The following is a 27,375-nucleotide window of genomic DNA, read 5'->3' as shown; positions in this document are numbered from 1 at the left end:
ACCCCAGAAGTTCCCTGTGCCCCGCTGTCGTCAGCCCCTCCCGCACCATCTGCTGACTATCACTCTATACACGTTCCTTGTTTGCCTTTTCTGGGCCGTCCTACAGATGGGCTGACACAACGTCTGGTTCCCTTTGGTTGGCGGGATCCACTTGACATTCAGCCCGCCTGGGTGAGTGCTGATCGCCAGCGTTGACTGCACATTGTTGTGAGATCATGGAAGCCTGTGTGATATATGGTGAAGGGCATTCGGCTGGGAGGCAGGGGACTTGGGTTTGAATATCCACTTTCTGCTACCTGTAATCACCTACTCACGCTGGGCGAGTATGGGCCTCAGTGTCTCATGCAGAAAACATGGCAGTAGGTGGGTGTTCATGGAATGCTTAGCTAGCTCTCAAAATCTGAGATCTAGGGCAGTGGGAAGAGACCCTCAGAGGGAACCTCGTGGCCTGATGAGAGCCCCGAGGTTGCTCTCAAACCATCCCTATCATTTTCTTTACACGAAGGTTCTCTGAAACCCTGAGAAAATGCATTCCAACTTTAAGACAGCACGCACACACACACAATTTGCGAAACTCTCAGAACAGCAACTCTAATTCCACCTCAATTATTGCCTATTTCAGGCAACTGTGCTCTACATCTGAAATATTTTATAATCACTTGAATTCTTCTAAATCCATTAACTGTTGGAGAGCCCGGCAGCCCTCCTCCCATCTTCTCATGTTTTTCTTAAACTCTTCAGTAGCGTGAAGCCCACGTGTTTCCATTCCACATGGCTTGGAGTGGAAAGGCACGGGGCACGTGTGCGGTTGGAAGCTGTGTTTGCACGCCATCCGTCCACTCACTCAGTGAGCACCGCCAGGGTGCTCTCCATGCCTGGCCCCTGTGGGTGCAGCGGACACATCTCTGCCACGTCTGCCCCCAGTTCTCCCTCCAGAAGCTTCTGAAGGGCAGGACTGGGTCTCTTGTTTGGAGCTCTCTCTGGTGCTGGGCACACGAAGGCCACTGGCTGTTTGGAACAATGGACGAATGGATGCATGGTTCCCTGAGGTCCATGTGATAATCACCACTATTTTCTAGATAAAGAAGCTGCAAGTCAGAGAGCCCTGGCAGCTTGCCTGGGATCACACAGCTGGTCCGTGGTTTGGTGAGGCTCACACCCTACCTGTTGCATTTGTTGGGGAAAACCTGAAATCCCTGTGATGCGGTTGAAAGATGTCATTGTAAAGATTGGTTGAAGGCTGGCAAGGATGAATCAGAGGCAGGAGTCGGGGGGGAGTGGATCTAGGCTGTTCTCTGTGCTAGCTGTGTGGCTTCAGGCCTATGAGACAAGAGTGACTATTAAAGCTCCTGGCTTTTGGCTGAGGCCCAGGGGACCTCCCTGCATGAGTCAGCGGCCTGGGAGGTCAGGGCACATGGGAGAAGCTGGTGGGGAGGGGAGAGGAGAGCTGGCTGCAAGCCCAGCTGCGGCGACTCAAGCCAGCTGCTGGGGCGGGGGGGCTGATGGTGGGGTGGACATGGGGAGGTGTATCCCCTACACCAGGGCTTTTCAGATGTGTGTGTGAGGAGTCACCTGGGGCTCTTGTGAAGACAGATTCTGACTTGAGACATCCAGGGCGAGGCCAGGGATGCCAACCCTGTGAGTCTGTGGACTAGCCTCGAGCAAGAGCCTTGCGGAGAAGGACCACAGCACCTTTAGCAGTTGTGGGAACAGGAGCCTCCAGGGACCTCAGCCCCAGGCTGCCCCTTGTTTTGGCCAGGGTGGGTCATGTCCGCTGCTGGTCCGAGACAGTCATGATGGAGAGCAGAGCTGGGGCAGGCGGGAGGAGGGGGTGTCAGGAGACAGGCAAGGGGGGCTGAAACAAGTGCTAGAGGGAAGAATCTTCCAGGGCATGTAGTGAATCTATGTGAGCCATCTGGGCACCTGCTCTGAAGCAGACCCCTGGGGGCACCGGGACAGCCTATAAGACCAGGCCTGGCCTTTACACAGCTAATAGGGGCCGCAGGAGGAAACCAGCACTGCAGAGCAGAGAGGCAAATGGTGGAGAGGGAGGACAGTGGAAGGTATGTGCAGGGAAGGGTTGGGGTGAGCAGCAGATCACGGGGAGCCCTGGGCGGGGAAGCTTCTCTCCTTGGTCAGTCAGAACCTCCCAGAGGGAAGTTCAAAGTCACTGCCCAGAGGTGGGGGCAGAGCATGGGTTATCCAGCGGAAGGCCCTAGTGACTTCAGACAGGAGCCCTTGGGGAGGATTTGCCACAGGACCACACTGAAGTCTCCACCTTGTGTTCGGGGAGGAGCCCAGCACACTGGTGGCCGCGGGGCGCGTCAGCTGTCCAGACAGGGGGCAGGGGAATGTGGCCTCAAGGGAACAATGAAGGAGCCTTAGCTGTGACCTGATGACAGGAAGGGCTTAGACGCTGTCACAGGGCGCAGGTGGCCCTCTGTGAGAAGGGGCAGCCCCGAGGAGGGAGGCAGGCCTGGCCTATCCCAGGTCACCTGCATCATTTCAGCTGTCATTCCAGGTCCTGTAACCGGTCCCTTAGACTCCCAGGTACCTGGCGGTATTTGCCTTGATCAATAAATGCTCCCCAAGTCCCACCCCCACCCCCGCAAAGTGGGAAACCTGGGGAGGAAGGTTTTAGGTTGTAGAGGGAAAAACGAGGAAGTTTATGGTTTGGCAGAAAAGCCCCAGCAAGGGAAGAACCTTGTGAAGCTGCCCTAGAAGATGCTGTGTGGTCGGCATGGTCTGAGGCCCCGTGCTCCCCGGAGAAAATGTAGAAAAAGCAGATGAACACAAGGAAGACAGCTGTGGCCCTGCCCTGAACATTTTCGCGTTCTCAGTGGGAACAAAGGACAAAGGAGAGGAAAGGAACGGGACAGCTGAATGGGAGAGAAGTATCCTAGCATGTTTTAAAGTAGAAATTCAGAAATTGGGGCGTGAGTGATATGAAGGGCGGGATCAGAAAGGTGGCAGGAGAAGGAGAATTCAGGGCAAGGCGCAGGTGCCAGCTGGCTTGGCACATGGTGAAGCCCTGGTGCCTCGTGGCCACGAGGGGCAGCCCTAGCTCTACGATGTGGCTCCGAGTGGGAGTTCCCTGGGGGAAGGGAGGGGACTGTGGTCCTTGTGGAACCCAGACCATGGCTGAATAGGAAATATAACTGTATAAAAGTAACTGAGGGGGAGGGCATAGAAGCAACTGAGGGGGGAGGGGGCTAGAGGGAAAGGGGCAGAAGTAACTGAGGGGGGGATAGAAGTGACTGAGGGGGGAGGGGGAGAAAAGCAACTGAGGGGGGACAGAAACAACAAAGGGGGAGGGGTAGAAGCAACTGACAGGGAGAGGTAGAAGTAACAGGGATAGAAGTAACTGAGGGGGGAGGGAGATAGAAATCACTGAGGAGGAAACCAAAACAGTCTGGTACCGGCACAAAAACAGACACATAGACCAATGAAACAGAATAGAGATTCCAGAAACAAACCCATGCTTTAAAAAAAAAAAAAAAAAGATTTTACTTATTTATTTGACAGACAGAGATCACAAGCAGGCAGAGAGAGAGAGAAGCAGGCTCCCTGCTGAGCAGTGAGCCCCATGCGGGGCTCGATCCCAGGACCCTGGGATCATGACCTGAGCTGAAGGCAGAGGCTTTAACCCACTGAGCCACCCAGGCGCCCCCAACCCCATGCTTTTATGGCAATTAATCCTCGACAAAGGAGGCAAGAATAGACATGGGGAAAAGACAATCTCTTCAACCAATGGTGCTGGGAAAACTGGACAGCTATGTGCAAAAGAATGAAACTGGACCACTTCCTTTCACAGTACACAAAAATAAACTCAAAATGGATTAAGGATCTAACTATGAGACCTGAAATCCTAAAACTCCTAGAAGAAAACATAGGCAGTAATTTCTTTGATATTGGCCATAGGAACATTTTTCTAGATTTGTCTCCTGAGGCAAGGGAAATAAAAGAAAAAATAAACAATTGGGACTACACCAAAATAAAAAGCTTTTGCATAGCAAAGTAAAATGTCAACAAAAGGACAAGGCAATCTACTGAATAAGAGAAGATATTTGCAAATGATATTCCTGAAAAAGGGTTAGTATCCAAAATACATAAAGAACTTAGACACAGCTCAACAGCAAAAAAAGGAAATAATCTGATTAGCATGGGCAGAAGACAAACAGACATTTCTCCAAAGAAGACATTTTGATGGCCAACAGACACAAGAAAAGATGCTCAACATGGCTTATCATCAGGGAAATGCAAATCAAAACCATGGTGTGATATCCCCTCACACCTGTCAGAAAGGCGAGAAACAAGCATTGGCGACAACGTGGAGGAAAAGGCACCCTTGTGCCCCGCTGGTGGGAATACGCACTGGGGCAGCCCCTGTGGAGAACACAATGGAGGGTCCTTAAAAAATGGAAACTAGAACTACCCTCTGGTCCAGTAATTCCGTGACTGGGTATATACCAGAAGAAAATGAGAACACTGCTTTGAAAAGAGATAAGCACTTCTGTTTAGTGCCGCGTGATGTACGTCGGGTGTTCTCTCTGAGAGGAAGGCCAGCGAGCAAGGCCCTGAGGCTGACAGGAAGGCAGAACTTCCAAACTGGACTTGTTGGCTTGCTTTTGGCTCAAGAGGGAGAAAAGTAAAGATGAACCCCGGTTATCCACCAGGGCTGTTGAACTGATACAGTGGGAAAGGAAGCAGGACTGTGAGGGAGAAGTGGGGCCTGAGGTCAGAGACAGGGGGCGCATTTGGAACACGGTCTGATGCAGCAGGGTCTGAAGCTACCAGAACCTGGAAGGTTAGTTCCCTGAGCATCAACCGACACTAAGTTTCTAATTCAAGCAACATCTCTTCAGGGGCCAGAACATGGCTAGACAGGGAATGTTCTCTAGGGCGCACAGCTGCTGAGTGCCAGCCGGGCCCTGAGTCCTCTGGAGCCACCCTCAGAGGTACAGCCTAGAGGCCTGGGACACTCATGCGGAAGACAGGGAGCGGGTAGACACAGTGACAGAATTCATGCGCAAGATGGAGTTGACCGTGATAGATCGAGTGTGAACAGCACCCCTTCCTGAGGAGGCAACAGAAATGAGTGAAATTCATTGTCAACCTGGGAACTAGACAGTGGTATAGCGGGCTTCAGCTTGTTCCTTTCTCACAGGAAGGTATAATGCCAGAGAGTGTGGGATACAACTATGTATCCATCTATCTATGCACCTGTGATCCGTCTGTCTGTCTGTCTGTCTGTCTATCTACATAATCCGCAACATGAAGAAAGCCCATAAAAGGAGAAGAAAGACAGAGGCCAGAAGGACAAACTGGACATTCCTGTTGGCCGAAAACCAGTTCATGACAAGCACCAGGCAGGATCAAGAGTGGAACCCAGAAGATGGAGACCACAACACGACTGAGCTCCGGTGGGGGGGTGACAGAGGGCAGGGGAGGTCATCTGCAAGGACCCCAGATGAAGGAGACTGCAGGTGGTGGCAGGCATGAGGGAGGGCAGAAAAACCTCAGATATGGCAAATTTAAAAGCAATAAGTAAAGCTTGGACTTTAGATTGCGGGAAAAGTTGTGGGTGATGGAATTTTAAAAGAAGCTCTTCAGGGAACCAGAGGGCTCCAAGAACAAGAGTAAGTGTTCAGTCATTGGGAGGGGCTCCCCATTTCTGCAGGCGGCAGGTGTTCGGTGTGAGCAGGCAGCAAGGAATCAGGACGTGAGAGTCAGGGAGAGTAGGTGGGGGAGGATTGAGAAGGTGCCCGGGTTCCCCCAGCCTGGCCCCACTTGCTGGAGGGGCTGGGAGCTTGCTGGGGTCGCAGAATTTACACAGCTGGAGGGGTCCGTCAGCAGCCCCAAGGGATTACTGAGGGAGGTGTACCCCCTCCCTGCACCCCACCTGGATAAATGAAGAGGAGGAAGTGGGGGAGGGGCTTGGATTTTAGGGGTGCTATGTTCTGGGCAAAGAGGGCAGTGGCTCCCAGGGAGCCTTGGAGAAGCCCTGGGTTCCTGCAAAGATGGGAGGCTCCAAGCCAGGAGTCACAGCGCTGTGGAACCCGGAGGCCCACTCCCAAGTCTCCCGGGAGAGAGTTCCGAGAGCAGAGGCTAACGGGGCCTCCTCCTTTTTGTTGCTGCCCTCCTGCATGCTTCCTGAGGCTCAGGGATACAAACATGGCACCAGCTCTGGCTTCAGGTGGGAGGATTTCTGGAGGCAGGGCCTGCTGGGGGACCTCATGCTGTGGGCCTTGAAGTGACTGTGGCCTGGTGGGCCCGAGAAGATGAGGTACGCCCACCTTATCTTTGCTCTCTGTGGCCTTCAGAGCAGCTCTTGCAAAGAAGAACCTAGAAATCCCTGAGTTTCCCTGGGGCTCAGAGGTTAATAAGTGTTAGGGGTAGGGGGCTGCCCAGGTGGCCATATAGTCAAGCCACGGGCCGCCCAACCTGGAGAAAGGGTTGGGAGCCTGTACATACCTCTAGGACAGAGGGAGCTGTGGTGCCCTCTCTGGGAGGGGTAGTCTGGGGCAGGCGTTAGAGGGAAAGGAGAAGAGGTACAGATGAACGCTAGCCCGGGACAATCTTAAAAACCCATCAGAGAAGGCACCCAAGCAAGGCAGGCTGAGCCAGAGGGATGCCTCCTACCGTGGACACAGAGCCAGCCATGGAAGGACAGCTCAGCTTGCCGACCCCTGCTCCCTTCCCCACCCAGAGGAAGGGGAGGAGGGGGAGGCTTCTCCAGGCCAAGCCTCCCACCCATCCCCCCAAATATTCTGTCCTGCACTAGAGGAAGAGGAGAGGCACGTTGATTAGTGTGAGGTTGGACTTGGGAAGATTTAAACCTGACAAATGGACAAAATGAAACACAGATCACTCTCCAACACCTGCGAAAGGTGTTCGATCTCCTGTCTCAGGAGAGGAAAGGAAATCCAAACCACACTGGGATCCGCCCCCTTTTTTTTTTTTTTACTTATTACATTGGTAAAAAAAATCAAAAGTTTGGCAAGTGATTGGTGAAGCAGAGAGGGGAGCCCCCGTCATTGCTGGCAGTGTCTATTGAAGTAAAACGCAAACGTGCTCTAGCTCAGCTGTCCCACCCGCAGGAATTCGGCCCGCACAAGTGCTTACAGGTGTAAGGACTGGTCCGTGTGTCTGAGAACAAGAGGTTGAAGACACCACAGTGTCTCTCCATCAGGAATGGGTCATACCAGCTAGAAACTCCCAAACATTTGGGGTCCCTGGGTGGCTCAGTCTGTTGGGCATCCAGTTGTTGCTTGTGGCTCAGGTCACGATCTCAGGGTCATGAGATCGAGCCCCTCTTCGGGTTGGGCACTGAGCATGGAGCCCACTTGGGAGTCTCACTCTCCCTCTCCCTCTGCCACCTCCCCACTAGCACGCATGGGTGTGTGTTCTCTCCCTCCTAAAAAAAAAAAAAATGTCCTACACATTTCCATCAGTGGACTAAGATTCAGTGGCAAAAGCAAGAAAAAGTTCTAAATTCTGATCAAGAAAGGATCTTGGGATAGCTCAAGAAAACAAAAAGAAGGTCAGAACAGTATGCATTGAGTTTTTATCAGGGTAAAAGAGGGAACAGATTCAAATTTATTTGGACGTGCCTAAAAACTTCCAGAAGAAATTATGAAAAATGAGCATCGATAGTCAGTTAGAGGAGGGGCCCGGGACAGGTGGAGAATGGGAGTGCGAGGGAAGGAGACTCTAGTGTACCTACCTTTCCATATTTATTTTTTAAAAACGATGTCAATGCATTCACCTATTCAGAAATTAAATAGATAAATCTTTTGAGAAAAAAATGAGTAGGATAGATCTTAAATGTAGAAACAAATCACTCTTAAAAATGAGGAAGGCAGAGAAGTTATGGGATTTGCCTAGGTGACTTCCAAGAGCCCTGCTATACGGCAGGGTAGTGAGTTTGGAGAGAGGTTACACTGATGCGGAAGAAAAAGCTGTTTATATTTATACCTTCAGAACAATCCAGATTTTCCACCCAGTAAATTAAGTACAAAAGAAGAATGAATTGCTAAGTGAGATGTTTTAATTCTCTAACTAAAATTCTCTTGAAAAAAAAAATTCTCTTAGTGACTTAGAAGCAATCTCATAATCAGTAAGGAATCTTAATACAATATAACACATCAGTAGGTTTGTGACAAAATTAAATACCAATCTCCAGGAAAGACCTTTAAAAGTGAGATGAGAAGGAAAACTTATCGTGATAAAGAGTACTGTGCACATCAAAAATAGAGTGATGCTGGAAAATCAGGCAGAATCCTGTTCTCATCATTTTAACATGTTTTGTGGGTGTTGGCCAATATGAGACTTAAAACAAACGGTATCAGAAAGGAAAACTAAATAATCATAATTTGCAGGTGAACTGATTTGTGTGCCTTGAAAACCCAAAAGAACCAATTGGGACTGTTGGAATTACAGAGAATTCAGCATAGGACCAGAACAAGATAGATTTACCACATGTCAACAATAGCAAGAAAGTAGAGAGATTTCAATCATGGGAGTAACAAAACCCGAAAACAAAGGATATAAATGTGAACAACTTATGTGAAAGAAAAACTTGAGCAATGAAAGGAGACTCACATCTTTAGCAAAACATGGGTTTTTCTTGGATTGGAAAATTAAAAATAAAAATTCCCATCAAGTTAATATATAGTTCTAGTGACATCCCAATTAAAAAATCCTATCAAAAAATTCATCTGCATGTTTTGGTAAAATCATTACGAGGTTCATCTGTAGGATAGATAGGGAAGATTATCTCAAACTTTTTGAGTAATATATGTAAGGAAGAGTCTGCTTTTCCTAAATATCATGAAATACTACATTAATACAAGGAATGTGGTACTACTCCAAGGCAGTCAATCTGGGAGATAGAATGGCCAGCCCAGAAATGGATTCTTATCTATAAAAATGTTATGTTATGGAAGAGGCATCACAAATATTTAAAAAATGGAGGGGTAATAAAATCAGACAAAAACATCACAAGAAAACTATATGCTAATATCTCTTATTAATAGAGATGAAAAAGACCTTAACAAAACACTAGGAAACTGATCTATATTTTTATTTTTTACTTTTTTATTTTTAAAATTTATTTATTTGACAGAGAGAGAGATCACAAGTAGGCGGAGAGGCAGGCAGAGAGAGGGAGGAGGAGGAAGAAGGTTCCCTGATGAGCAGAGAGCCCGATTTGGGGCTCGATCCCGGGACCCTGGGATCATGACCTGAGCCGAAAGCAGAGGCTTTAACCCACTAAGCCACCCAGGCTCAGTGTATAAATCTATAAACAGAATTATACACTATGACCAGGTAGACTTTTCTCAGGAATGCAAGGTTGGTTTAACATTCAAAAGTCAATTCATATGGGGTGCCTGGGTGGCTTAGTCAGTTAAGTGTCCAACTCTTGATTTCAACTCAGGTCATGATCTCGGGATCATGGGATTGAGCTCCGAGTCAGGCTCTGGGCTGAAAGGAGTCTGCTTGGAATTCTCTCTCTCTCCCTCTCCCTGTGCCCCTCCCCACCCATCACTTCCTTGCATGCATGTGTTCTCTCTCTCTAAAAAAAAAATTAATATAATGCACTATATCAATGAAATAAAGAAGAAAATTATGTGATCATCTCAGTAGACATTTGACATTAACATTTGGCAAAATTCAACACTCCTTCATGATAAAAGTATTCAACAAGCCAGGTGTAGAAGAAAATTTCTCAAACTGAATAAAAGACAGCTATGAAAACTCCACAGCTAATACCGTATTTAATTATGAAAGACTGGATATTTTCCTATAAAATCAGGAAGAAGGATGCCTACTCTTACTAGTACTATTCAACATTGTAATGGAGGAGCCAGGGCAATTAATAAACAAAAAGAAATAAAAGATTGGAAAGGAAGGAGTTAAACTCTATTTGCAGATGACATGATCTCATATTTAGAAAATCCTAGGGAATCCCCTAAAAAACTGTTGGAAATAAGTAAGTTCAGTAAGGCTTTAGGATATAAGATCAATATACAAAAATCAATTATATTTCTACATGGTAGGAATGAGCGTAGGAGAAGTGAAATTAAGAAAAGAATTCCATTTATAATGTCAAAAAATAGGGATATAATTTTAACCAAAAAATCACAAAACTTATATTCTGAAAACTATAAAATAGTACTGAAAGAAATTTAAGAAGACCTAAATAAATGCAAAGACATTCCATTTTCATGGATCAGAAGAGTTAATATTGTTAAGATGGTGTTACTTCTCAAATCGATCTACATACTGAACACCATCCAAATCAAAATCCCAGCTGGCATCTTTGCAGAAATTAATAAACAGATCATAAAATTCATATGGCAATTCTAGGGACCCATGCCAAAACAACCCAAAAAAGAATAAAGTTAGACTCACATCTCCTGATTTCAAAACTCACTATAAATCCACAGTAATCAAGACTGACACAAGGTCAGACATATAGGTCAATGGGATAGAACTGAGAATCTGTAAATCAACCCATACATCTATGGTCAATTGATTTTTGACAGTAGGTCTGAAGGGTGCCAAGGCTATTAAGATAAGAATAGTCTTCTCAACAAATGGTACTAGGGCAACTGAATATTCACATGTGAAAGAATGCATTTGGATCTCTACCTCACATCATACACAAAAATTAACTCAACATGGATCAAAGACCTAATTCTAAGAACTAAAACTATTAAAACTCATAGCAGAAAACATAGGTGTAAATGTTCTTGACATCAGACTAGAAGATGGTTTTTTAGATGACACCAAAATACAGCAAAGGATCTGAGTAGCATTTCTCCGAAGAAGTTATACAAATGGTACATGAAGATGTGCTCAATACCACTACTAATTAAAACAACAGTAAGGTTTGGTTTGATATCTACTAGAATGGTGGTAAGAATAAAGACAGATAATAACAAGCATTGGTAAAGACAAGGAGAAATTGGAACACTCCTATACTGCTGATGGGAATGTAAAATGGTTCAGGCATTTTAAAAAAGATTTTATTTATTTATTTGAGAGGGAGTGAGAGCAAGAGATATCACAGAGAGAGAGGGAGAAGCAGTGAGTGGAAAGCCCAATGTGGGTTCAATCCCAGGACCCCAAGATCATGACCTGAGCCAAAGGCAGACCTTAACTGACTGAGCCTCCCAGGCACCCGGTGCAGGCATTTTAGAAAACAGTGTGGCAGTTCCTGAAAAGGCTAAACATGGAATTACCATATGACCTAGCAATTCCATTCCTGAGTGTATTCCCAAGAGAAATGCAAACATATGTCCTCACAAAAAGTTGTACACAAATGTTCCCAGCAACATTACTCATAACTGGCAAAAGGTGGAAACAATCCAAATGTCTACCAACTGATGAATGGATAAATAAAACATGGTATATCCATACAATGGAATGTTATTCAGCCCTAGAAAGAAATTAAATACTGACACATGCTCTAACATGAATGAACCATGAGATCATTGTGCTAAGTGAAAAAAGCCAGTCATGAAAGACCACATACTGTCTGATTTCATGCATAAGAACTATCCAGAACAGGCAAGTGCATAGAGGTGGGAAAACAAATCAGTGGTTTCCTAAGGCTAGAAGGATTGAAGAATGGGGGTGAGGAACAGCTAGGATTTCTTTAGGGGGAAATGATGCAAATGTTCTAAAATTGGTTGGGGTGATGGTCGCACGACTCTGTGAGTATATCGAGAACCATTGAATTGCATACTCTAAAAAAGGTGAATTGTGTGCAAGGCGAATTACATCTCAATAAAATTATTATTTAAAAAAAAGAGGGGATATCAATAGAAGTTTGGAATGCTGGTAAGCAGCTTGGGAAAAATATTTGCTTTCAGAGCCTCAGAATAAATTCCCTCAATAAACAACAAAATAATTAAAGCATTAAATATTTTCTTCAAACTCTAGAACACACACACACACACAAAACTTGTATATGGTTTTATTAATTTTCCCTCCCCTTAAAAAATGTGTTTTGGAAAATGTTGTATTTCGATGAACTAGGTATATACACCCCGCTTTAATATTTGCATAATATTCCCTAATACTTCATTTATATTTCCTTTATTTTATTATTATTTAATTTGTTTTCATCATTTTCTTTTAACGTTTAAGTTAGACTCTTTTTTGGTTAGAGAAAGAGACATTCAGGTTACTATAAGAAAAAGATACACAAGGCCGAAACTTGGTCAAGGCATCGTGGGGATCTGCCCCTCCACCTCTGTCAGGGGTCAGAAAACAGAACATTTTGGAAAGGATGGTTTAAAAGGTATCCCCATCTTTTTTGTTCTTTTTGGTGTCCTCTTTTTAAATTCCCATAACAAAGACTTTCACTATGGATGTGGTCAAATTATGCCTGAGCTTCCTAGTAGCCAGTGTGAAAAGGGGACATGTGTCAGTGACTCATTCTACTGCAATCAAGGATAAAAACTGACCAAGTGCTCAGGAGAATTTGCACCAAGACTAGGACTAGCTAAGTGTTTTCTATTGAGGGCTTTTATGGAAGAAGGAGCTTTAGTGTGGTGATTTTTAAATTTTCAAGAGCTTGTTAAATATATGAATTCCCGGGCCCCATGCCCAGATTTTGGACTGAGTAAGGCTGAAGTGGATCCCAGGAACGTGCATGGTAGAGAGAGCTCCATGTGATGCATGGACTCCAGTCTATCCAATCCAGCGGGGTGACCTTTCTCCTGGACCCACAAAGCTCGTGCGTGTGCACACATACAAACACACATGCGTGAACAGATTTCTTAAGCCTCATCCTCTGTGCCTCCTTCAATGTAGGCTGATGGCATCACACAAAAACACAACCAAACACCAGTCATTCTGCAGGGTGACACAGAGCAGGCAGAAGCCGAATCTGGGAGGTCCTAGAAGGGTTTTGGAAGGAGACATGGCCTGTCCATTTTCTTCTCAGTGGAGAGTTTGGTGAAGTTTTAGTGGGATCATTTTGAGATGGAGCTCCATAGTTGTGGCTGGTCTGTGTTGCCTGTTAGCTACTATACACTTGGAGTAAACTGGGGGTTGGGGAGAGTGAATGTACTTAAGGAAAATGAGCCACAGTCTCCCTCCAGGCAGGCCAAGATGTTCCTCATTGGGAATGTTTTTATGAATATTCTCTAGCCCAGAGGAAGGTAGGCAAGTGGAGCCACAAGGCTCCATTCTGTTGTGTCAAGGCCTTGAAACCTCTGGCCTGGAAAATTCCTTGGCAGGTGAGGTGCAGTTCTTCCTTCGGCTCCCTGCCCATCCCCAACACTGGAGTCAAACATCCACAGAATGTCTTCTCCTTGCACAACATGACTTCCTGGTATCCCCTCCAAGATCAACCCTTTGTGAAAGACCCACCAAGGTAATTGGAAGAGGTGGCTTGTTCTCTGGAAACATTCTCTCTAAACCTGAGACAAGGTGGGAAGAATAGCATTTACCAAAAATGGTAGCGTCCGTTGGGATATGTTCTTTCTGGTTTTAATTAGCCTGCCTGTCCTGACATCTGTTGAATTCATAAAAGTTGAATTCATAAAACCTTTTTGGCCAAGGATCCAAGAATACCCGACTTTATACTCTCCAGAGCCAAGGGACAGACCTTCCAGCCATCCCCAAGTGATTCCAACCAAGTGTTAGGCTAGACAGTGAGGAGGAAGGTGGCATTTCTATTTTGCCCTTGAATAGAGTTAAAACAAAATTTTTAATATAAGTATAGTAGAATGCAGATAGCGCCCATATCTTCAGTGTACAGATTGCCAAATGTTTATACCTTATGTGAGCAGCGCCCAGATCCAGAAGGAGAAGGTCACTGCGGCTCTGGAGAGTCTCTCCGCCCCTTCCCATGCCCTGCCCCTGAGGGTCACCTCTGACCTCACAGCATGGGTGACTCTTGGCCTATTTGGGGGCTTTGTGGAATGTTCAGGATGTTCTCTTCTGTGTCTGACTTCTTCCCGTGATATTGGCTTGTGAGAGCCATCCACGCTGTTCCACATTGTTCTACGTGGTCACTGGAGTGTTTGTTCTCACGGCTGTGAAGCAATGGTTCTCGCCCGGGAGCGGGCCTTGGGGAGTTAAAGCACAGATTGCTGTTTCCACCTTCAAAGTGTCTGTGGTAGGAGGTCAGGGGCAGCGCAAGAATTTGTATTTCTAGCAGGTTCTCAGCTGCTGCTGCTGCTCCTGGTGGTCTAGAGAGCAAGCCTTGGGAACCACCTCTTTGGCCCATTCCCTTTCCTCTGGAAAAGGAGTCCGGGCTTGTCATTATTGCGGCTTCCAGAAATCCGCTGAGGGGCAACACTGACCTGCCGGCGGAGTGGGGGGAATGGGGTAGTGTGGAGGCCTGAGCTGGTTTCCAGGACCAGGGTGGAACCCAGGCCAGCGTCCTGAGCTGACGCCGGCCTCCATGGTGAGTCGATGGCCAGGGTCAGAGAGGAGTTAGCTTCTCTGCTGTCCTGCTCCTGACAGGGGCTGCTGTGATTTGAGCCCTTGTGGCCTGGCTAGGGCTTTCTGGCTCCCGCAGGAATGGGCAGGAGATGGTGGGGATTTCCAGAACACACACTGGTCAGACACTGGCGTCTAGTGTGCAGCTGCACACGGCACCAGGGGGCTCACTTTTCTCCCTCTTCTTTCCAATGTCTGACAACCTTCTGGCTTCAGACTCATGCAGGAGAGGCCCCCCAGCACCCCACATCTGTGTTGGCCCCCAGTCCCCGACCCGCTGGTCTTTCAGCCTGGGTCTTGCACCGGGCTTTCCCGCTCCCTCTCTCGGGGCTTCCAGGGTCTAACAGTTTGCTCTTCTTGGCCATGCCCTCCTCAGAGAAACTCAGTCACTTGCCTGAGATCATACAGCTGGTAAGCAGCTGAGGCAGAATTCGAACCCAGGTCTTACAGGCCTCAGGGCCCTGCCCTGCTGCTGAGAGAAGAGGAAAGTCTTCAGTGGACACAGGGGAAGGCCAAGCACCTCCTTACGAAGCAGTGAGCAGATATCAGACAGAGCACATAGCAGGGGACAAAACCAGTAACAAGGCCAGACCAGCCCTGTTTCCTCTGGGGGCTGATCCTGTTCAGCAAACACCCCCGTCCCCCTTCATGGGGTCCCCGGGGCAGTTAGGGGAAAGGGGGTCAACCAGGGGAGGGGGTCCTCCCTCAAGTGGCTGTGGCCCTTGGTTACCCTGGTGAGAACGATGGCCAGGCCCAGGCATAGTAGTGAGAGGGGGTGGGTGGCCTCCTAGCAGCTCACTTCCCGGGCAGCCCGACAAATGCTGAGTGGCCTTTCCCTTCCCTGAAGTCCAAGTCAGGCTAAAGCCATGGGACCTGGGAGCAGAGGGGACGACAGGGTGTGCTCTCCCAGCTTGCCCTGTCAGAGCTCTTGGGGTAGGTCTCCGTGGGCCCGGGACACAGCCTGGGTCCTCAGCCTCCCATCTGCAGAGAGGAGGGTCATACCCAGCTGACGCAGGGTTGAAACTGGTCGGTCGTGGCCTCGGTGGCCTCCTTTTATTCACTCGTGGAGGGCAGCTCTGTCTGACTCTCAGCGGGGCCCAGGGTCCAGAGACAGACATGCCCCTTTGCTTGGAGTCCCAGCAGAGCAAGCAAGGTCCATTTCTGACATCTCCCATCATCCCGGCCACGAGAGCTTCTCTTTCCCTCTGAATCATCTCTCGTTTGTGCAGTGCAAACGCAAGAATTGAATGGGATCAGGGTGCCTGGCATCCCTTGTGCACGCCAGGAGAGATCGTCCCTACTCATTTTACTCTCTGCAGGTCAGTAAACGATCCACTTGTTTAAATTGTTTCTACCTTTGATTTTTTATTTTAAAAAATTTTATTTATGTATGTATGTATTTGAGAGAGAGAGAGAGAGGGAGCATGAGTGGGGGAGGAGCAGAGGGACAGGGACAAGCAGGCTCCCCACTGAGCAAGGGTCCCCGTTCCACAACCCTGAGATGACCTGAGCCCAAATCAAGAGTCAAAGTCTTAACTGACTGACCCATCCAGGCACCCCTGTTTTTACTCTTTAATGTAAAAAGAATCCAAGAATGTAAAGTGTGTATAATGCTCAATCTAAAAAAGTAGGCATAAGGTTTGAAACAGACCTGTACCCCCGGGGCTAATAATACATTATATGTTAATAAAAAAATAATAATAAGGTTTGAAACAAAGGAATGAAGGGTTATCAGAGAGCCTTGGCTCCATCCTAGCGAGTGAAATCTATGCCTTGTCCTCGGGGACTGGCTGGTGGCAGTTCCTGAGCGCCCTGTCCCCTCTGGGCACATTGGTGACAACTGTTACTCTCGGCTGGATGGGGGAGGAGAGGGCTCAACCCACTTTCTCCAAGTGAAGCCCAAGGTTCTACCGAATTAATGAAAGCTGCCCTCTTTCAGTTTTGCAAACCCAGGCAGGCTGGGAGCGGTAGGAGAGAGTGAGCTGGGGACAAGGGCCACTCCTTCTGGGTGAGTGGCCTCAGCTGGCCACCGCCCTTGGCAAGCTCCCGCCTGCCTGTGGGCCAAGGTCTGCTGGACCCAGCCAGAGGGAGGCCGGCCAGGGCAGCCCGGCTCCCAGTCCCAGGGCAGAACAGACACTACCCAAAAGCCGGCATGTCATTTCCAGAGCCAAATAGGGATATTTATACACAGGAAGTTGCACACTCAACACTGGGTCTTTGTGGAGTTCTAGCTGTGGGGCCATTTGCTGTCGGAGTTGCTGTGAACTCATCTATCAAGCCCACATTCTAGAGCGTTTATAAAAAGTTTTGCTAAAAATGACAAGACCAGTGCTGGTGTCTTAGTCAGCTCGGGCTGCCTTCACAAAATACCACAGAGCGGGTGGCTTCAACCACCGAGATTTATTTTCCCACAGTTCTGGAGGCTGGAGGTGTGAGATCAGGGGGCAGCATGGTGGTGTTCTGGTGAGGGCCCTCTTCCTGGCCCGCAGACAGCCACCTTCCACGTGTGTCCTCGCACGGCCTTTCCTGGGGTGTGCACAGGAGAGCGAGCAGGAGTGGGGAAGAGGGAGAGCGAGAGAGGTTTTCCTCTTCTCACAAGGTCACTGATCCCATCATGAGGACCCCTACCTCTTGACCTCATCTGCCCTTACTCCCCTCCCAGAGGCCCCATCTCCAAATGCCTTTACATTGGGGGTTTGACCTTTTACATGAATTTAGCGGGGAACATAATATTGCGTTCATAACAACTGGCGAAGGAATGAAAGGGTTCTTGCACTGGTGGTTGGGAATGTTCCAATCCCAACCCAATTTCTCAAAATGGCTCTGGGGAACAAGTCCTTTTTTTTTTTTTAATTTTTTTTTTAAGATTTTATTCATTTATTTGACAGAGAGAGATCACAAGTAGGCAGAGAGGCAGGCAGAGAGAGAGAGGGAGGAAGGGAAGCAGGCTCCCTGCTGAGCAGAGAGCCCGATGCAGGACTCAATCCCAGGACCCTGGGATCATGACCTGAGCCAAAGGCAGAGGCTTTAACCCACTGAGCAACCCAGGTGCCCGGAACCAGTGCTTTCACCAGAAAGCAGCCATCCTTCCCTCCAGTTCCAGAGCCCCCTGCTAGGGACTTTGCTCCATCCTCAGCCATGGAAGAGGAGGACCCAAAAGGCCCTTGGCCCCAGCCCTGTGGCCACAGCTGGCCAGAAAAGAGTGGACCTTTGACCCAAGAGGAGTCAAGCTGGAGGCTGGGCTGAGCCAACCGGATTCACTCTCCCAAGGATGACTGAGGTGAGGACCAGGCCAGTTAGCAGGGAGATCTGGACTGGGTGGCTGTGGGGGGAGGAGAGATGTAGCTTTCCCGTCTCGTTTCTGGTTCTCAGTCCTCTTCAGGATGCATGTTAGTTTTGCCCTTCAGTTCCTTGTATTTTTCCAGTAACATTTCTTAAAATCTTTTTCTTATTCTAGCTTGAAGGGGTTTGTAGGTATCACTTCTCAGTGGTCCAGTGCTGGCATCCCTTATTTGTGGTGTCTCTAGGCTGTCACCTCTCTGGGTTAGGACATGAGGCTGACCTGGTCATTTCTGTCCTTGTGTTCTGGGTGGCTTCTGTCCACCCACACGTTGAGCACAGATGCATCTGTTCTGTGCTAGGCCCCTGGGCCCCCATGGAGCAGACAGGAGGGAATTCCCTGACGTGACTCCTCATCCCAAACATGACTCCTCTGGCTTCTCTTATCCTTCTACAAACTTCTCAAATCTGTGCAGTGTTAGAAGCATTCCAAATGCCTCTGCATGCCTCCTGGTGAGATCCTGTGATCTCCCCAGGGACCTATGGGTGGAAGGGAGGTGACTCAGGCCCTGAGGAAGGTTTACCAAGGAGGTTAGGTAAACTGGGGTTTATTGAGGCATGCAGCACAGTCAAGCTCAAGACCCGGAGTGTGTGCCCGGCAAAGAGGGGACTAGAACAGCCTAGGAGAACAGAATGCTGGAAGACTATGGAAGATGGTAGCGCTGTGAGCTAATGGGCAGAAAGGCTAGGATTTCTGTGTTGCTTTTGGTGAGTGAGTGATTCAAAAGGAAGTTTTTTAAAAAACTTTTTTAGAAAAGATTTTATTTATTTGAGAGAGAGAGGGAGAGAATGCTTGCAAGCATGGGGAGGGGCATGGGGAGAGGGAGAGAGAACCTCAAGCAGACTCCACATTGAGCACAGAGCCGGACATGGGGCTCGATCCCACGACCCTGAGATCATGACCTGAGCTGAAATCAAGGGTCATATACTTAACCAACTGAACCACCCAGGTGCTACAAGAGGGAGATTTAAAAAAAAAAAAAAAAAAAAAAGACAGCAATAATGGCAGAGTTTAGGGGTATTGGTTTCTTTCAAATATCTCCCACCTAAAGTATCCAGAAAATTGTGATGAATCTGGATAGTGCCTTGTTCTTCTAGCAGCATGGGATTTGAACAGTGTCTGTGAACTGATTTTTTTTTAAGATTTTATTTATTTATTTGATAGAGAGAGATCACAAATAGGCAGAGAGGCAGGCAGAGGGAGAGAGAGGAAGCAGGAGAGTGAAAACAGGCTCCCTGCTGAGCAGAGAGCCAGATGCCGGGCTCGATCCCAGGACCCTGAGATCACGACCTGAGCCAAAGGCAGAGGTTTAACCCACTGAGCCACCCAGGTGCCCCTGTGAACTGATTTTTGGAAGCACATCAAACATCAAAAAATTAATAGTTACATAGTTTATAGACTTCAGAAAAATTCCAATTAGTCCAGCAAACCTGTGATTTCGTAGGTATTAATGCTTAGGATGAAAATAAGTGGTGAATTTCATGTAATGCCAATTTATAGCACCAGTGTTACATGGAAATGTCAAAAATTGTACATGTACATTGTCAGTGATCGACATTCCAGAAATGCTGAGTTAAAATTTCCTGGATTAACCAGATAATTCATTTCTCTTTCGTGCTCAGGCTTTCTTCCCTCTCTATGTGCCAGGGGTTTCCAGACCGTGCCTCGCTTTGAGCAGCAGCCATATCTGGGGGCTTTTAAGAAATGCGGAATCTTGGGCTCTCACCCAGAGCCACTCAGCCAGCAGCCCTGGGCAGCTTGGCGTGGAGACAGTGTCGTGTGACCAGCCTTCCAAGTCTGACAAATCCAGCTCAGCCTTCTGAGCCTGAACCCCAGGGAGGCAGAAAGTCTCCTGGAACCCTGTGCAGGGGTGGGGGGTGGGCCCGTTTCTGGGGGGATAGCGCCATCCACAGCTTGTATCAGCCCCTAAGAAGGTGAAGGTCACTACTCTCTGAGGCTCTCGCCACCCCGCTTCTCTGCCACTTGTCGCTGCGTTCATGAATCCGTGGGCTTTAACTATAAATAACCCAAACCTTGCCGGGCCATTGGCGGGGCATATCTAGTATGTACGGAACGGCTGGTGGGTATCTGGGACCTTCCCATAACGATAAGACCCTCAAGGACCCCCAAATCACAGCAGCACTGGGCTCTGTCTCCCTAGAGCCTGGATCTCTGTGTATTTCTGACCTCTCCTGAGTCTTGGCTCTCTGCCCAGCTCTGCTTCTCCTTTCATTTCTCCTGATAGCTGTGGCTTCTGGCTTAGAGTGACCCTTGGGTCTGTGCCAGTGCCCCACCTGGTGCCACCCTCCTGCTCCCTGGAGGGCTGGACCCACTCAGTCCACAGTGACGTCCACAGAGACTTCTGTTCATCCACTGACCCCTTCCTCTATCCAGCAAATACCAAGCCCCCGCATGCCCTTGGCACTGGGGTGATTGACAAGTGGGTCTAATGGTCACAGCACCTGCCTATGTGACAAGCTGAGATGTCCTTGGGCAGCAGCTGGCCAGCCTCCACTCCATGCTGGTGAGGTTCTCGGATCCTGCAGAGCCTGGTGCTCCACCACAGATGCTCAAATCACAAGGTCAGGCCAGGGGCTGCTCCCTAACTTGGCCACTGCTTTGTGCCCACCCCGCCAATGCAATCACCGGGGTCCTTTTAAGAGGGAGGCAGGAGGGTCAGAGAGATCCAAAGGTACTACCACTGCTGGCTTTGAAGGTGGAAGAGGAGATCACAAGACAAGGAATGTGGGTGGCCCCTGGAAGCTGGAAAAGGCAAGGAAACATTCTCCCCTGGGGACTCCAGAAGAAAAGTGGCCCCAGCTAACACCTGAGCACAGTGAGACCCATTTTGGACTCTTGCCTTCCAGAACTGGGAGACAAGGCATCTGTGCGGTGTGAAGTCACTAAGCACGCGCTCATTGGCTAGAGCAGTGACAAGAAGCTAATCCACTCCCCTTACAGACGGTGCCCTGCATCTGGTTCCCCTTTCGTTGATTTCCTCAGGTTCTTCCCATGCCAGCAGGGATCAGACTCGGCTTTAAAAACTGGAGCACTGTGGTTTTACAAGAAAAAAAATGCCTTCAATTATCAAGAAATATTCACTGAAGGGTCATAATCATTGGGTCCAATGTGCAGACACCTTGGGCGGGTGTGCAGTGTCCCCGGGCCTGGATGGCACCGTGCAGGGAAGGGAGTTTCCCCAAAACCGGCCAGGCTCACAGTGCTTGGAGCCAGTTAGATGAATTGTTCTGCGGACGCCCATTTTCTGTACATTTGAGGCTTCTATGTACATGTTCATGCTTAGTGCTCAACTTTCTATGCGAGCTGCTAAATTTTCTATTGCTTAAAGTCAGCATTTATGGGGCGCCTGGGTGGCTCAGTGGGTTAAGCCTCTGCCTTTGACTCAGGTCATGATCTCAGGGTCCTCGGATGGAGCCCCGCATCCGGCTCTCTGCTCAGCGGGGAGCCTGCTTCCCCCCTCTGTCTGCCTGCCTCTCTGCCTGCCTCTCTGCCTACTTGTGATTTCTCTCTATGTGTCAAATAAATAAATAAAATCTTTTAAAAAAATAAAATCTGTTTTTTTTTTTTTAAGTCAGCATTTATACTGGAAAGGAACATCTTTTTTTTTTTTTTTTTTTCCCCCTCTCTAGCCCTGTTGAGATAATAACGGTGAAAGCCAAGCCTTTTATATCCATCATCTCACGGAACACTCAGGGCAATCCTAACAATCGTTATTGTCCTTGTTTGTATGATGGAGGACATAGGAGTTCAGAGAGATTAACTGACTCAGCTCAGGCCACGCAGCAGCACGTGGTGGAGGCAGCCTGGGCCTGGCAGACAGCATGATCTCTAGACTCGTCCTCACCACCTTGAATTTAGGACATTTTTGATTGAAAGCCAACAGCCTCTCCTGAGAAAACATCCTTAGAAGATCATAGAGAATTCAGAGAGAGAGAAAGAGTACACAGTGACTGAGCCTAGGGCCCGCAGTTAGAAGATGTGTGCCCATCTTCCCAGGCTCCTTTATTTTGACAACTTCTGTGATATTTCTCCAGTGAAGACACAAATCAGCTGTAATAATATTTTCCCAAACATGACCTAGGTGGGTCAGTCTATCTTAGATTGAACATCAAGATGGCTTCATCGTGACCCCAAGCTAGAATCTCTCCATGTCTCGCCCTTGACTTGGAACCCAAGTTCGCAAACTGCGAGTGACTTTGATCTTGACTCTGAACGGGTTCCAAAGAGGCCAGAACCCCGTGGAAAGCACGTTCCTGGGAGCAGCTCTGATATCTCAGGCACCAAGAAAAATTGTCTGTGTGCCAGATGCTTTTTCACTCCAGAAACAGAAAACCTTACAATTGTTTCAAAGTTCAAAGCTGACTTCCTAAAAAGGAACTTAGAGAAAAGAAGGCTTTCCTCCAGCATAAGAATCCACCAAGGAATGTTTTGTCACACAAATGAGAGCAAAAAAGATATATGTATCTTTATAAATAGATATACTCATTTTCATGAGTGGACTTAGGTCTATAGAGCATCATGGAAAATAAAGCTCATTATGTCAGGGTTTTATAAAGTTAAAATACTTGAAAGTTTTTTGTCCCATTAGTGGGATTTCATGGGAATCTGTTTGGGCTCATGGATGTCAAGTAAATCAGCTATGAGGGAGAAATTGGATTTTCCTAACCTTCCTATTTGGACAGCCATATGGGGGACAGAGGGAATAAGGGGCCTTGGGAAAGGGGAAGAGGTTTCTCCGTCTCATCACATCTTACCACTGCTGGCCCAGGGCACGTGTGCAGCCAACACTGACTGGCTAGATGAGGTGCAAGGGAGTCGACACGCCGGGAACTCAGCGCTGTGATGGACTGAAACCCTGACACAAGAAGGTTGGATGAACTTGTACTTGGGATTGAGCAGTGCTTCCCGAGTCAACACCAGGGAAAGACCCTTACCGCTTCCAGACAAGACCTGGTGGTCAAGGTCCTCAGGCCAGCTTTCCTTCCTCCCTTCTCCCTGCTGGTCCCTGCCCTAGAGGCTCCCAAGCGTCTCTGAGCCTTGGAAGGCATCATCCAAGCTGTTTGTTCTCTGGAGAGCCTGTTCTAGAGGGGTTGGTCTCTGGAGGAAACATACTCATTAAATAATAATGAGTCAGCACCCCATTTTTAAACCCATAAAAGATCTGGATAATAAATGGGCGGAGCTTCTAGCCACGGGAGCCGCTGGAGCTGGGGCATGAACCTCCAGCCCAAAGTGAAGGTAACCAGGGCAAAGACAGCTAGTGCTGGAGTGCAGGAGTGTGGGGTGAGTTCCCCGAGAGGCGGGTTGGCAATACAGACCTCCACTGGGATCTCCGGGAGGCTTTGGGGTCTAGACATCACGGGCTGCAGGCCACCACCCTCTCCCTTCCTTCTGCTCCAGCAAACCCATCCCATCAGCAGCCTTTATACGGGCCTCATGCTTCGCCTGGTCCATACCTCTGCCTCTTCTGTCCACTGCGGGGCTCCCACCCCACCTGAAAATGCGCTCTCTGCCAAAGTGTGCTCTTCAAAGGACTTGGATCATTCAATAGGGTAAGCGTGAAAATACTACCTTATTTTCAAGTTAGAGAGCCTTGCTTTATGAAACGTAAAGCCATACCCATTAGTTCTTCTCTTGTAAGCAATTAAGTGATGTAAGACTGCTTAATGATGCTCAGCTCAAAGGCCACTTCCTTCACGCAGGCCTCCTTGATGCCCCTTTGATGATCCCCGCTCCCCCTTCATTTGAACACGTGATGTTTTTCCCCATCCCGGAGGCAAGGCCAGTGGAGGTAGAAAGATTGTGAGAGATGCAATCTGACTTAGGTTCCCAGACACCCAGGTTCTTATTTTGCTACCTGAGCTCTTCTCCCAAAGAAACTCACTAAGAAATGTCCCAGACGCACACCCCCTCTTTAGTGCTCAGTCTTCTGCCCTGACCCAGGGGGGTCTCCCAGGGACACTCAAGCAAGGACTGCTGCCAGCCAGGGAAAGGGGTGCAGACTGCCAGTCTTCCTATGGGTGTTTCCTCTGCATCCAAAAGACTACAGCTCCAAACATGGGGGAAGGTGAACCCAAGGGGAGGAGAAAAATAATTCCTCCTGAGGCCCAGGCTGTTCTGCCTCCGCAGCTCCCTGAGACGCCCTGGGGGAGCTCTGGAAAACAATGCGTGGGAGGCTCAGAGATAGAGCCCTGTGGCTCAGCCCGCTAAAATGCCTCTTGGTCCCACAGTCCATAACCATCCTTGGAGCACGGAGGTGATTCTGGGGGCCCCCTCATGGAGGTGGAGAAAGGGCCCTGAGGTAGGCGATATTTGGAGTTGAGCTGGTAGGCTCGCAGTGGGCTGTTAGAACACACCTCCTCTGAGCCTCAGGGCTGGTCTGTCCACTGGTGGAAGGCCCCTGGGCTGCACCCCTGAGGCCAGAGGGGCCTCCCACAGGAAAGGAGGAGTTCTTTAAGCAATTGTCTCCCTCCATCTCTGGCCCCTGCCTCCCACTGCCTTGCTGTCACTGTCCCTTTCCCGTGGGGGTCTCTGTAAGGGAGGGATTTGCAAGCCCTGACACTTTGGACTCCAGGAAGCGGTGTGGTTGAGAGTGTGGTTGGGGAGATTATCTGTTGTCTGATTTCCCAGAAAGCTTAAGACAGCCCTGGAGATGCTGGTTCCTACTGGTACCAGGCTGTGTGAGGCCAAGGGCACTGGAGAAGGCGCGGGAGTGAACACGGAAGAGAAACTCGGAGTAGAACAGAGGACAGAGGTGTGACAGGCTTGAGACACTCCCACCAACGGTCTTACTGCCTTAACCTGAGCATTTTTCCAAAAGGCAAAACCGGGTGGGTCATTGGCAGAACATGACAGAATGGTCACAAATCCAGGAGTCCCAAGTCCTACTTCTGCTTTGCCGGTGACTGTGCGAACACTCAAGTTTTAAATCAAGATAGAGAAGAAAAGCCTGCCCACCACATCCACGAGTAGCACGTCCCCCATGTGTGAGTCACACCAGGCTTTGTCTTGATGCCAGGCAGGTGTACTCATCTGGAAGGTTCCGAGGGGGCAGGCCTTTTGTGCTTTTGAGATGGGACGCTGAGCCTCAGGGGCAGCAGGAGGGGGCAGCTCTGCGGTGGCCTGTTCCTCTAGGGCTGAGACATCTGGGCCCCCAGTGTGCTTCCTGACGCAGAGATTGGGACCGTGACACATAGTGATCACGGTTTGTTTGGCATGTCACAGTTTACACACACCGTTTTCGTTATGGGTCGAGCCATGGGCAGGTGACCTATGTGGTCACCCAGAACTCCACATGCAGAAGGGCCCCTCGCTTGGTTTAACGCTCTGCTGTTCCATTCTTAATACTTTTGAAATTCTACTTTCTTAAAATTCTTAACCAATTTCAAACAAAGGGCCTCACGTGTTTAGTTTGCATGGGGCCCTGCCAATGACGTAGCCAGTCCTGGGTGCAATCTCACTGGTCCCCATAGTTATGACAGGAGAGGGGCCTGGATGGGATCATTACCCCACTGCACAGATGGGGAAACTGAGTCCTGGCAGGGACTGGTGAAGCCACGACTAGACTCAGGTCTCCACAGTGAAATTCTCTCCTGGGACTCTTTCTCAATGATTGGACGCATGGTGGCCTCCTTCCCCGCCACACACCCGCCTGGAGTCTTTCCAATCCGGCTGCAACCCCCGTTTCATCTCTTATTTCATCTTGTTTCATTAAGAATACCAAAACTGCTCACCTGCCAGTGAGGTACTCCTGGGGGTTGGGCCCCCCCGGACGATGGCTCTTCTCCTGTCCTTTGTCCCGTTCAGGGCTCCCCTGAGCAGGTTGCCGTGTCCCCAGCAAGATCTGCACACCCTCCACTCCGTCCCAGGGAGCCTCCAGCCAGCGCTTTGTCCTCTCCCAGAAAAGGCTACCGGGGAAAGCTTTCCTGACCTTCAGACCCGTCTCAGCCCAGAGCTGGCCCCATGCCCATGACAATCACTTCCTGTCTGGGTGTTTACCTTCCTGGGCCCTGTGGGCCAGACCGGGAGGTAGCTGCACACACCTGACCCAGAGGCCATGCAGGAGTGAAGGAGCTACCCACGGTCGAGGCTGGAAACAGCTGTTACCATGCCCTGGGGCAAGGTAGCCCAGATGTTCCCTCGGCACATCTGACCCCTCACCCCTCTGCACCAGCCAGGCAGCCGTACAGCACCTGATTCTGAGACTTGGGAACGGGCTTGAGCTCCTTTAGGGCTCCATTTACTCCTCACACCTTGCCATCATGCCTCAACTTGGTCACTTGCAGGTGTGTGACCCCGGCTGCTTTGTGAGGGAGTCTGCTCTGTTACTATGATCATTATTTTTTTAAAAAAAGATTTTATTTATTTCTTAGACAGAGATCACAAATAGGCAGAGAGGCAGGCACAGAGAGAGGAAGGGAAGCAGGCTCCCCGCTGAGCAGAGAGCCCCATGTGGGGCTCGATCCCAGGACCCCGGGATCACGACCTGAGCCAAAGGCAAAGGCTTTAACCCACAGAGCCACCCAGGCGCCCCTACTATGATCATTATTATTGTTAACAGCCACCTTCTGTTTGGTGGCAGGTACTGGGCTAAGTACTTTATGTAAGCAGTTTATGTAATCCTATGTAATCTCTGTGAGCAGAGGATTATACTCATTTTAAGAATACAGGAAGAGAGGCTCAGAGAAGTTGACCGTCTTGCCCAAGGTCACAAAGCTAGTATATTGGGGATCCAGGATTCAAACTAGGCCAATGGGTATCAGAACCTGGGTTCTTAACCACTACCACTATTTGCCAAGTTTAATTATCAGAATGTTCCCATTTTTATAAACTCAAATCAGCCATTGTATTTGCTCTCTCTCTCGCTGGCCACAAATTAAGACCAGATGTGGTAACTTGAAAGAGCATGCATTTACCATCTCACAGTTTCTGTGGGTCAGGAATCGGGGCATGGCTTCAGTGGGTTCTCTGTTCAGGGTCTCACATGGGCTGTAATCCAGGGTCTCTTTCCATGCATATGAGGTTCTTGACATCATTCAGTTCCTTGTGGGCTGTTGGACTGAGGGCCTCACCCCCTCTCTGACTGTTGGCCACCACATGGGCCTCTCTACTGTGACACCTTGTCACCAGGAAGATGGACATCGTCTTTTGTAGTTTATTCACAAAAGTAACAGCCCATCACTTTTGTTCCTTCGGCTTGCTGGGAGAAAGTCATCAGGTATGGCCTACACTCAAAGCTAAGGGATCACATAAAGGCATGAATGCCAGGAGGTAGGGATTGCTGAGAGCCCTCTCTGAAGAACTATATACCACAGCCACCTGATTGCCACAAAACACTGATTTCAGTTTTGCCTCTGAAAGCCAGGTGGAAGTAGTCTTTTATTCATCTGTCATCCATCCATTCAACCAACCAACTATCCATCTTTCCATCCATCCGTCCATCCATCCATCCATCTATCCATCCATCCAACCAACCAACCATCCTTCCTATCATCCATCGAAACATCCCTTCATTCATTTAACAAACATTTGAGCAGGACATTATAAGA

The 27,375-nt window shown here is 48.8% G+C and overlaps 1 protein-coding gene across 1 annotated transcript in view; it reads right to left on the bottom strand.

The window, feature by feature from the left end:
* Positions 1 to 25,779, bottom strand: part of NGEF (neuronal guanine nucleotide exchange factor) — a 100,085-nt gene extending 74,306 nt beyond the window's left edge. The window contains exon 1 of the mRNA XM_059167692.1: positions 25,561 to 25,779. The gene's annotated coding sequence lies outside the window, so the exon portion shown is untranslated. The remainder of the gene's footprint in view (positions 1 to 25,560) is intronic.
* Positions 25,780 to 27,375: the final 1,596 nt, after the last annotated feature.

Source organism: Mustela lutreola, chromosome 3, assembly GCF_030435805.1.
Source record: "Mustela lutreola isolate mMusLut2 chromosome 3, mMusLut2.pri, whole genome shotgun sequence".
Taxonomy (NCBI): Eukaryota; Metazoa; Chordata; class Mammalia; order Carnivora; family Mustelidae; genus Mustela; species Mustela lutreola.
The sequence above is the reverse complement of the archived record's forward strand: the minus strand, read 5'-3'. Positions and strand labels throughout refer to the sequence as shown.